The sequence below is a fragment of the Leopardus geoffroyi genome, chromosome B2 (genome assembly GCF_018350155.1).
Source record: "Leopardus geoffroyi isolate Oge1 chromosome B2, O.geoffroyi_Oge1_pat1.0, whole genome shotgun sequence".
NCBI classification, from domain to species: Eukaryota; Metazoa; Chordata; class Mammalia; order Carnivora; family Felidae; genus Leopardus; species Leopardus geoffroyi.
In genome coordinates this window covers 55252073-55264389 of record NC_059332.1, presented here as the reverse complement: position 1 = coordinate 55264389, position 12317 = coordinate 55252073, and positions in this window count along the sequence as shown.

Here is a 12317-nt window from a genome sequence, read left to right as displayed (position 1 = left end):
ACTTGTTTGAATTAGCATAATAACCTCTATTCCATCCATGTGGTTCCAAATGGCAAAATCTCATTTGTTTATGTGGCTGAATAATATTCCATGATAGATGGATAGATGGATAGATGGATAGATAATCACATCTTCTTTTTCCATTCATCTATCAACGGACAGTTGAGTTGCTTCCATAGTTTGGCTATTGTAAATAATGCTGTAATAAACATAGGGGTAAATATATCTTTTCTAGTTAGTATTTTGTTTTGGGGGAGTAAATATCCAGTAATAGAGTTTCTGGATCATATGGCATTTCCATTTTTACTTTTTTGAGGAATTTCCATACTATTTTCACAGTGATTGCACCAATTTACATTCCCATCAACAGTGCACAAGGGTTCTTTTTTCTCCACATCATTCCAACACTTGTTATTTCTTGTCTTTTCAATATTAGCTATTCTGACAGATGTGAGGTGATATCCCATTGTAGTTTTGATTTGCATTTCCCTGATGATGCTGAGCATCTTTTCATATGTCTCTTGGCCACCTATATGTATTCTTTGCAGAAATGTGTGTTCAGGTCCTGTGCCCATTTTTAATTGGATTATCTGTCTTTCTGGTATTGAGTTATGTAAGTTTTCATATATTTTGGACATTAAACCCTTATCAGATACATCATTTACAAGTATCTTCTCCCATTAACTAGGTTACCTTTTCGTTTTGTTGATGGTTTCCTTTGCTGTGCAAAAGGTTTTTATTATCTAAAAACTATCTTATTATTTTATTTTTACGTTTGTTTACCTTGTCTCAGGAGACTTATCCATAAATTTGTTGCTAAAATGATGTCCAAGAGATTATGGTCTGCTTTCTTTTAGGATCTTTACAGCTTTAGGTCTTATATTTAGGTCGGTAATCCATTTTTAATTTATTTTTATGCATGGTGTAAAAAAATGATCCAGTTTTATTCTTTTGTATCTGGCTGTCCAGTATTCCCAGAACCATCTGTTCAAAATACTGTCTTTCCCCATTGTATATTCTTGCCTCCTTTGTTGTAGAGTAATTGACCACATAGGTGTGGGTTTATTTCTGGGCTCTGTATTCTGTTCTTCTGATCTATGTATCTGTTTTGGTGCCAGTACCATACTGGTACTTTATGCACCAAACCATATATATAGTTTGATTACTATAGCTTTGTAGTATATCTTGAAATCTCAGTTTGTGATACCTCGAGTATTTTTCTTCTTTCTTAAGACTGCTTTGGTTATTTGAGGTCTTTTGCGGTTCCATACAAGGAACTATTCTAGTTCTATGGGGTGGGGAGAATGCTGTTGGCATTTTGATAGGGCTTTCATTGAATCTGTAGATTGAATCTGTAATATGGAAATTTAAGAATATTAATTGCTCTAATCCATGAGTATGGTATATCTTTCCTTTGTGTCATCAATCAATATCTTACTGTTTTTAGAGGATAGGTCTATTACCTTCTTGGGTAAATTTATTCCTATGTATTTTATCCTTTTAGGTAAAATTGTAAATAGGATTTTCATTAATTTCTCTCTCCAATACTTTTTATTTTATTAGTATATAGAAATGCAGCAGGTTTCTGCATATTACTCTTCTATCCTGTAACTTTACCGAATTAATTTTTCATCTCTAGTTGTTTTTTGGTGTTTTGGTTTTAGGGTTTTCTATATATAGTATCACGCCATCTTCAAATAGTGACCATTTTACTTCTTCATTACCAGTGTGGATACCTTTTTTTTCATTATTATTGTTGTTGTTGTTTTACTTTAAGTAGGCTCCATGCCCAATGTGGGGCTTCAACTTACAACCCAGAGATCAAGAGTCACACACACTACCAACTGAGCCAGTCAGGTGCCCCTGATTCCAGTCTTCTTAAATTTGAGACTTTTTCTATGGTCTAACATATGGTCTATCCTGGAGAACATTCCATGTGCTCTTGGAAAAATGTATATTGTTTTGAATGGAAGGTTCTCTGTATATCTCTTAGGTCCATCTGGTCTAATGTGTTGTTCAAAACCACTGTTTCTTTATTCATTTTCTGTCCCAATGATCTATCCATTGTAGTAAGTGGGGTATAAAAGTCCCCTACTATTATTGTTTTGCTGTACATTTTTTCATTTATATCCATTAATATTTGCTTTGTATATTTAGGTGCTTCTATGTTGGGTGCATAGATATTTACAATTGTTATATCCTCTTGTCAAATTGATTACTGCATCATTATGTAGTGACCTTCGAATATGTTCATCCATCCCTTCACTTTGTCTCTATGTGTCTTTAAATCTGAAATGAGTCTGTTTAGACAGCATATAGATGATGGGTCTAGTTTTTTTAATCCATTTAGTCACTCTATGTATTCTGATTGGAGCATTTAGTCCATTTACATTTAAAGTAAGTAATAGGTATGTACTTACTGCTATTTTGTTCATTGTTTTCTGGTTCGTTTTGTAGTTCTTCTCTGTTCCTTCTTTTCCTCTCTTCCTTTTGGGGATGGCTTTATTCAAGGGTATGCTTGAATTCCTTCCTCTTTGTTTTTTTATATATCTATTATAGGTTTTTGATTTGTCATTATGCTTGGGTTCATATATAACTTCTTATATGTATAGCAGTCTATATTGAGTTGATGATGATTTCAGTTCAAACGCACTCTAGAAGCACTAAATTTTTACTTCCCTCTCCAATTTTTATGTGTATAAGGTCATATTTTACACTTTTATACTGTGTATCCTTTGGCTAATTTTTATGGGTAGTTATTTTACTGCTTTTGTGTTTTAACCTCCATACTGGCTTTATAAGTAATTAATCTACTACTGCCTTTATTATATGTTTGCTTTTACCTGTGAAATTTTTTTCATAATTTTCTTCTATGGTATGGCCTTTTTCTTTTTCCACTGAAAGAATTCTCTTTAACATTCTTGTAAGAGTGGTTTAGTGGTACTAAACTCTTTTAAACTTTGTTGGGAAACTCTTTATCTCTTTTTTTCTGAATCGTAACATTTCTGGGTAAAGTATTCTTGGTTGTAGGTTTCTTTTCCTTCAATTGCTTTGAATTTGTCATGCCACTGCCTTTTGTCATGGAAAGTTTCCGCTGAAAAATCACCTGATCAACTTATGTAGTTCCCCTTGTCTGTAACTGTTTTTTCTTACCTCTGTTAAAATTATTTTCTTATCATTACTTTTGGACATTTTAATTAACATGTGTCTTGGTGTGAGTCTCCTTGGTTTTATCTTATTAGAGGCTCTCTCTGATTCCTGGGCCTGGATGTCTGTTTTCTTCCCCTGGATTAGGAAGGATTTCAGTTATCATTTCTTAAATAAATTTTGTGCCCCCTCTCTCTTCTTTTATTGGGATCCCTATAATGTGAATGTTATTGTGCTTAATGATATCAGAGTTCGCTTAGCCTATTTTCCTTTTTCATTCTTTTTCTTTTCACTGTTCAGCTTGGATGCTTTCCATTACCCTTTCTTCCAGATTGCTGATTCAGTCTTCTCCGTCCTCTAACCTGCTGTTTATATTCTCTAGTATATTTTTTATTTCTATTATTGAATTCTTCAGCTTTGACTGGTTCTTTTTTATATCTATTATCTTTCTATTGAAGTTCTCACTGAGTTCATCTACTCTTTCCTCAAGTTCACTGAGTATCTTTATGACCATTACTTTGAATTCTCAAATCAGTATTATCTTTGTTTCATTTAGCTCTTTTACTATGATTTGTCCTGTTCTTTAATTTGGGACATACTCTTCTGTCTCCTCATTCTGCCTAACTCTCTGTGTTTCTATGTATTCATAGGTCAGCTATATCTCCTGGTCTTGAAAGTAGTGGCATTGTATAGAAGTACTGTGGTGCTCTATGGTGCAGTCCCCCCTGGTCACCAGAAACAAGCACTTTAGGGGGTGTCCCCTATGTGGGCTGCAAGCATCTTCCTGCTATAGGTGAGCTAGACTGCCTTTAGTCCAGCCAGCTGCAGTGACCTGCTTGACCTCCTGTGGGCATCTAGTGAGGGTTTGCTCCTGTCACTGTTGAGAGGCTGGTCTGTGGCAGTCATGGGCTCATTAGTGGTTGAGGCCAGCAGTCAGCCTTGCTGTCTGCAATCAGCCTCTCTGCCACAGTCATACCAAAGTACAGAGTTTTCTCCCTGTGTAGCCAGCTAAGACGCATGTCTACAGGAACTTTAGGCATGCTGATGTGTGTGCTTTTCCCTCCTCCCCCTCCCACAGGGCAGGAGCTACTTAGGAATGGCATCAGCTCCAGCAAGTGTTGCCACCCAGGTTTAGTGGGGCAGGAGCTATTTTGGAGTGACATCTACTGAGGCAGTCAGGTTGGATGTGGGAGGTTCACAGGAGGATGCCAGAACAGGGCACATGGTGCTAGCAAGAAAGATGGAGAATGTTAGTGCTCACTCTCACAAGCACCCAGCTAGTGGGAGAGGGGAAGACAAATGGCATCCACCAGCACTCTTATTCCCAAGGAAATCTGTAATTCCCTACCACTCCAGCACATGCTGTAAGATTAGTCAATATACCTCCTTCATGTAGGGGTACCTCAGTGGCTCATTCAGTTGAGTATCTGACTTCGGCTCAGGTCATGATCTCACCTTGGTGGGTTTGAGCCCCACATCGGGCTGTGCTGACAGCTCAGAGACTGGAGCCTGCTTCGGATTCTGTGTCTCCCTCTCTCTCTGCCCCTCCCCCACGTGTGCTCTGTCTCTCTCTGTCAAAAATAAAAATAAACATTAAAAAAATGTTTTAAATATATCTCCTTCATGTATACCCCAAGCACTTTTTAGGCTGTTATTTCAATGCTGTGTCTTGAGCCAAGTTATTTAGTTTGCTGGCTCTTTAGGGTGGGGACTTAGTTTCTTACTGCCTTCCAGCTTTCCCAGAATTAATCCCATTGATTTTTTAAATCTCCCAGAGTTAAACCCCACTGATTTTTAAAGCTCCTGGCATTAAGTCCATCTGGTTTTCAAAGCCAGATATTTTGGGGACTCAGTTTCCCAGTGCAGTCCCCAGTGCCTGTAGCAACATGTGTGGGGTCTGATCTGGCTTCCCTGTGTTTGTGATAGCCTGGGATTTGGTTCCCAACCAGGTATCCACTCCTCCTACCCTTTTTGGTGTGACTTTCTCTACATGATCAAAAATGGATTCTGCCAGTCTCTGGATCATTGTCAGAGTTCACTACATAGATGCGTATCCGTAGGACAAGGTGAGTTCAGGATCGTCCTACTCTGTCATCTTCCTCAAACTGTTACTTGTTTTATTCTATTGACTTGTATGCATTCTTGATACATTTTGGACATTAACCCCTTGTCAGATATCAGAAGCTTTTTAGTTTGATGTAGTCCCGCTTGTTTATTTTTACAGTTGTTGCCCTTGTTTTTGGTGTCAAATCCAATTCATACCCAATTAGTCAAGCGTAAGTGAGAACCTGGACTTAAAATTGGCATCTCAAGTCAGGGGGAAGGGGGTTGTCTTGTGGAACTGAGCCTATAACCTATGGGATTTGATGCTATCACAAAGTGAATACTGTCAGAATTGAGTTCAATTGTAGGGCACCCAGCTGGTGTCACAGAAACACTTCCTATAGGAAACCCCCACACACATTTGGTAACCAGAAGTGTTCTGAGTATGGTAGTAGTGTGAGAAGTAAAGAGACACATAAGAGAGAAAGACTGGATATTTTTTCCAAAAACAACCATACCGTTTTGATTATTATAGCTTTATAACATAATTGGAAATCAGGAAGTATGACACCTCCAGATTTTTTCTTTCTCAAGATTACTTTGGCTATGGTGTGGTTCCATACAAATTTTTGGATTTTTTTCTGTGAAAAATGCCATTGAAATTTTGATAATGCCATTGAAATTTTGATAGGGAATGCATTGAACCTGTACATTGCTTTTTGTGCTATGGACATTTAACAATATGAATTCTTCCAATCCATGAGCAAGATATAGCTTTCCATTTATGTGTGTGTTCTTTAAGTTTTTCATCAATGTCCAATAGTTTTCATTGTACAGGTCTTTGACCTCCTTCGTTAAATTTGTTCCTAGGTATTTTGATCTTTTTGATTCAGTTATAAAAGGAATTGTTTTCTTTTTTTTTCAATATATGAAATTTATTGTCTAATTGGTTTCCATACAACACCCAGTGCTCATCCCAAAAGGTGCCCTCCTCAATACCCATCACCCACCCTCCCCAAGAATTGTTTTCTTAATTTCTCTTTCTGCTATCCCATTTTTAGCATATAGGAACACAACTCATTGGGGCGTCTCAGTTGGTTAAGTGTTTGACTTTGGCTCAGGTCATGATCTCGCAGTTCGTGAGTCCAAGCTCCACATCGGACTGTATGCTGACAGCTCACAGCCTGGAGCCTGCTTCAGATTCTGTGTCTCGTTCTCTCTCTGGCTCTTTACCACTCGTGCTCTATCTCTCTCCCTCAACAATAAATACTAAAAAACATTAAAGAAACACAAATGATTTTTGTATACTGATTTCATATCCTGCAACTATAATGCATTTGTCTCTTAGTTCTAACAATTTTTTGATAGTCTTTAAGGTTTTCTATATGTAATATCAATGCATCTGAAATAGTTTTACTTTTTCTGTTCCAGTTTGAATGTCTTTTAGTTTTCTTGCCAAATTGGTCCAGCTAGAACATTTTGTAATATGTTGAGTAAAAGTGGTAAAGTGGGTATACTTTTTTAAATTATTTTTTTAAATTATTCTTTAATTACAGCATGATCAACATTTGTTGTATTAGTTTCAGTGTACAATATAGTGATTCAACAATTCTATACAAAATTCAGTGCTTATTATAATTGCACTCTTAATCCACTTCACCTATTTTACCCATCCACCTACCATCTCGCCCCTGGCAATCACCAGTTTTTTTTCTGTATTTAACAGTCTACTTTTGTCCATCTCTTTTTTTTTTTATGTTTTTTCTTTTTTTTTTTTTTCTGTATGTTTTGTTTCTTAAATTCCACATATGGGTGAAATCATATGGTATTTATCTTTCTCTACACTTCACTCAGCATTATATCTTCTAGATCCATTCATGTTGTTGCAAATGGCAAGATTTCATTCTTTTCATGGCTTAATAATATTCCATTGTGTATATATACCACATCTTCTTTATCCATTTGTCTATCAATGGACACATCTATCAGTGGGTTCTTCTATATTTTGGCCACTGTAAATAATGCTGAAATAAACATAGGGGGTATATATCTTTTCCAATTACTGTTTCTGCATTCCTTGGGTAAATGCCCAGTAGTGAAAACACTGGATCATTTGGTAATTATATTTTTAATTTTTTGAGGTACCACTATACTATTTTCCACAAAGGCTGCACCAGTTTGCATTCCCACTAATTGTGCACAAGAATTCCTTTTTCTTCATATCCTCACCACTATTTTTTTGTGTTTTTTTATTTTACTGTTTTTTGTGTTTTTTAACCCAGGTGTGAGGTGATATTTCATTGTGGTTTTGATTTGCATTTCCCTGATGAGTGAGTGATCTTGAGCATCTTTTCATATGTCTATTGGCTATCTGTATGTCTTCTTTGGAGAAATATCTCTTCATATCTTCTGCCCATGCTTAATTGGATTACTTGTTTATTGGTATTGTATGAGTTCTTTATATATTTTGGATACTAACCTTTATTGAATTAATTGAACATATTTGCAAATATCTTCTCCCATTCAGTAGGCTGTCTTCTGTTGTGTTGATTGTTCCCTTAGCTGTGCAAAAGTTTTTATTTTGGTGTAGTCTCAATAGTTTATTTTTGCTTGTGTCTCCCTTGCCTTAGGAGACAAAACTAGAAAATTTTGCTATGACCAATGTCAGAGAAATTTGTACCTGTGCTCTCTTATAGAATTTTTATGGTTTTAGGTTTTAGGTTTGAATTTATTTTTGTGTATGATGTATGATAGTGGTCTAGTTTCATTCTTTTTGCATATGGGCTGTTCAGTTTTTCGAGCACCATTTATTTCAGAAACTGCCTTTTCTCAATTATATATTCTTGTCTCATTTGTCATAGATTAATTGACCATATACACATGGTTTTATTTCTGGGATCTGTATTCTGGTCCATTGATCTATGTGTTCATTTTTGTGCCAGTACCATACTGTTTTGATTACTATAGTATTGTTTGATTACATACTGTTTGATTACATTGGAGCAGATCTTGAAATTGTGATATTTCCAGTTTTGTTCTTCCTTTTCAAGATTACTTAGGTTAGTCAGAGTATTTGGGGGTTCGATACAAACAGTGGAATTATGTATTCTAGTTCTGTGAAAAATGCTGTTGGTATTTTGAGAAGGATTGCATTAAATCAGGAGATTGTTTTGAATAGTATGGACATTTTAACAATATTTTTTTCCCATTCCATCAACATGATGGCATATCTTGCCACTTGTTTGTGTCAGGTATTCCACCTAATTAAGTTTATTTATAGGTATTTTATTATTTTTAGTACAATTGTAAATAGAATTATTTTCTTAATTTCTATTTATATTACTTCATTATTAGTGTATAGAATTACAAAGGACTTCTGTGTATTAATTTTGTATCCTGCAAACTTACTGAATTCATTTATCAGTTCTGGTAGTTTTTTTGGTAGATTCTATAGATTTTCTACATATGGTATTATGTCATCTGCAACAGTAAAAGTTTTACTTCTTAATTACCAGTTTGGATGCCTTTTATTTCTTTTCTTGTCTGATTGCTGTTACTAGGTTTCTAAGTACTATGTTAAATAAAAGTGGTGTGAGTGGACACCCTTGTCTTATTCCTGATCTTAAAGGAAAAACTCTCATATTTTCACCATTGAGTCTGATGTAGGCTGTGAGTTTTTCAGATATGGCCTTTGCTATGTTGAGATATGTTCCCTCTAAACCTACTTTGTTGAGGGTTTTTACCATGAATGGATGGTGTACTTTGTCAAATGCTTTTACTACACCTATTGAAATGATTATATGTTTTTTAGTCTATCTTTTATTTATGTGATGTATCATGTTGATTCATTTGCAAATATTGAACCACCCTTGCATTCCAGGAATAAATCCTACTTGGTCATGGTGAATGATTTTTTAATGTATTGTTGGATTTGGTTTGCTAATATTTGTTGATTATTTTTGCACTTATGCTCATCAGAGATATTGGACTGTAGTCCTCTTAGTTGTATTCTCATTATCTGCTATTGGTATCAGAGTAGTGCTGGTCTCAGGGAATGAACTTGGAAACCTTCATTCTTCTTCTGTTTTCTGGAAAATTTTGAAAACAGTAAGTATTAACTCTTTAAATCCTTGGTAGAATTTGCCTGTGAATCTATCTGGTCTTAGATTCATTTTTATTGGGAGGTTTTTACTATCATTATTATCAATATTATTATTATTACTATTATTATTAGTTCAGTTTCATTGCTGGTAATTGATCTGTTCAAATTCTCTATTATTCAATTTTGTGAGGCTATATGTTTCTAGGATTTTATCCATTTCTTCTAGGTTGGGCAATTTGTTGGCATATAATTTTTCCATAATATTTTCTTATAATCCTTTCTATTTCTGTAGTATTGGTTGTTATTTCTCCTCTTTCGGTTCCAATTTATTTGAGTCCTCTCTCTTTTTTGTTTTTCTTTTAAGCTTATTTATTTATTTATTTATTTTCAAATCAATGTTTTTATTTTTTTCTTGTTTTGCTCTTTTTTTTTTTACATGTAATTTATTGTCAAATTGGTTTCCATACAACACCCAGTGCTCATCCCAACAGGTGCCCTCCTCAATGCCCATCACCCACTTTCCCCTCTCTCCCACCTCACATCAACCCTCAGTTTGTTCTCAGTATTTAAGAGTCTCTTATGGTTTGCCTCCTTCCCTTTCTGTAACTTTTTTTTTCCTCCTTCCCCTCCCCCATGGTCTTCTGTTGAGTTTCTCAGGATCCACATATGAGTGAAAACATATGGCATCTGTCTTTCTTTGCCTGACTTACATCACTTAGCATAATACTCTCCAGTTCCATCCACGTTGCTATACATGGCCAGATTTCATCCTTTCTCATTGCCAAGTAGTATTCCATTGTGTATATAAACCACATATTCTTTATCCATTCATCAGTTGATGGACATTTAGGCTCTATCCATAATTTGGCTAATATCACTGAGATTAGTAAATAAATCTCTTCCCTGTATACCTTTTTCAAACGACTGCTTCTATAGTGTATCTCAGCAGGGTTGCTTGTTTTGCTGTCTCTTTAAGGCTAGTGAATCAGTGTCCTCTCACCCTCCAGCTCTCTCAGAGCTGAGTCTTTGATTTTTAAAACTCATGAAGTTAAGCCCTCTGGTTTTCAAAGCCAAACATTATGGGGATTCATCTTCTCAGTGTGAGTCCCATGTGTTTGGGGTGCCTGGTGTAGGGACTACTTATCTCCCTTTTCCATTGTTGCAATGTCCCTCCCTCCTACAGGTCAATGGTTCTCAACTGTGTCTCTATCCTTCCTACAATTTTTTATATGGTCTCTTCTCTACCATTTGCTGTGAAGAGTCTGGTATGCCAGGGTTTGTTTTATTGTTTTCTGGGTTTTTTACACTGACATGGGTGTTATCTAGGTATATCCATTGGAAGGTTAGCTTAGGATCCCCTAACTCCCATATCTAATCCAGAACTGCTGAGATGTGAATCCTTATGTCTTATTCCTTATTTTAAGAGAAAACAATTTAAGATTTTCACCATTGAGTATTATGTTAAAAATGGACTCATCATAAAATGGCCTTTATTATGTTGAGTTACATTCCCTTTATACCCATTTCATTGAGAGTGTTTATCATAAATAATGTTGAATTTTGTCAAATGCTTTTTCTCCATCTATTGAGATGTTCATATGATTTTTATCCTTCATTTTGTTAATGTGTTATATCAGTATATCATATTGTTGTGCGGATGTTGAACCATCCTCATGTCTCTGGAATAAATTCCTCTTGATCAGGTTGAATATCTTTTTAATGTATTGCTGAACTCAGTTTGTTAACATTTTGATTGAGGATTTTTATTTACATCTACGTTTATCAGGGATATTGGACTATAATTTTCTTTTCCGTGGTATCCTTACTTTGGGTATCCAGATAATTCCAGCCTTGTAAAATGAATTTGGAAGTGTTTCCTCCTCATATTTTTTGGAAGAGTTTGAGAAGAATTTTTGTTAATTCTTATTTGAATGTTTGGTAGAATTTATCAATGAAGTTGTCTAGTCCTGGACTTAGTTTGTTGGGAGATTTTTGACCCTTACTGGTTACTGTTCTGCTGAAAATTTCTATTTCTTAATTATTCAGTCTTAGTAAGTTGTTTGTATCTTAGAATTTATCAATTTCTTCTAAATTATCCAATTTGTTGGCCTATCATTGTTCATAGAGGTTTCTCTTGGTCCATTGTATTTCTGTTGTGTTAATCTTAATATCTCTTTCATTTCTAATTTTGAGTCCTCTCTCTTTTTTATAAGGTGAGTCTAGCTAAAAGTTTCAGTTTCATCTTTTTGAGAAACAAGTTCTTATTTTCATCGATCTTTTATTTTGTCTTTTTAGTCTCTATTTCATTTATTTCTACTTTTTTCTTTACGTTATTGCTTCTACCAAATTGGGACTTGTTATATTTTTGGAGTTGTTTGAGGTTTAAAGTTGGATTGTTTATTTGAGATTCATCTTATTTTTGATGTAGGCATTTATTTCCATGAACTTCCCTCTTAAAACTGCTTTTGTCATATGTCCTAGCATGTGTTTTTATTTTCATTTGTCTTCAGGTTTTTTTATTTCTCTTTTGATCTCTTCTCTGACCCATTTGTTTTTCAGTAGCAAGTTGTTTAATCTCCATATTTTTCCAGGTTTCTTTTTGTAATTGACTTCTAGTTTTATATCATTGTGGTTGAAAAAGATGTTTGATCTGATTTCAATATTTTTAAATTTATTAAGTCTTATTGTGTGATCTAGCATATGCCCTATCCTGGATTATGTTTCATGTGTGCTTGAGAAGAATGTGTATTCTGCTGTTGGATAAAATGTTCTGCTTATGTCTGTTAAGTCCATCTTGTCTAATGTATCATTTAAGGCAAATGTTTTCTTATAGCTTTTCTGTCTATATGTAGACAAAAAGATCCATCCAGTTTTGAAAGTGGGGTTTGTAAGCCCCCTACTATTATTGTATTGCTGTCTATTAATATTAATCTGGTCTGTTAGTATTTATATATTTAGGTGCTTCTATTTTGGGGTACATAAATATTTACAATTATTTGTCTTGCTGAATTGACCTTGTTATTAT